The following is a 391-nucleotide window of genomic DNA, read 5'->3' as shown; positions in this document are numbered from 1 at the left end:
TATATTGGACCAAATATTGTCCCAGTCAAGTTCTATGCCCTGACCCTCCAAGTCACGAGCCCAGACCTCAGTCACCCCAAGAGTTCGGGAGTTTTGCGTTGCTAGATGATTGTAAATATTTGATACTAAGCCGGCATAGGATGTTTTAGGCTCAACCCAAGTACTTAGTGGGTGAGAAGGTAGGGGTGTGTCCCAGGGTACTCCATGAGCACGAATTGCTGATATGCAGCCGTGATTTTGTTATTTGCTCATCTTCTTGTCTGCATGCAGCATTTTGTTCCCGGGTAGCTGAGAAATTTTGAGTTTTCAATTTCCCCTGAGTTGCAGCTACAGGAAGAAGACTTTTAGAAATGTTTGTGATACAAAGAAAGCCGGACGACAGCCAGTCCTG

This window comes from Scomber japonicus, chromosome 14 (assembly GCF_027409825.1).
Source record: "Scomber japonicus isolate fScoJap1 chromosome 14, fScoJap1.pri, whole genome shotgun sequence".
NCBI classification, from domain to species: domain Eukaryota; kingdom Metazoa; phylum Chordata; class Actinopteri; order Scombriformes; family Scombridae; genus Scomber; species Scomber japonicus.
This window is presented reverse-complemented; position numbering follows the sequence as displayed.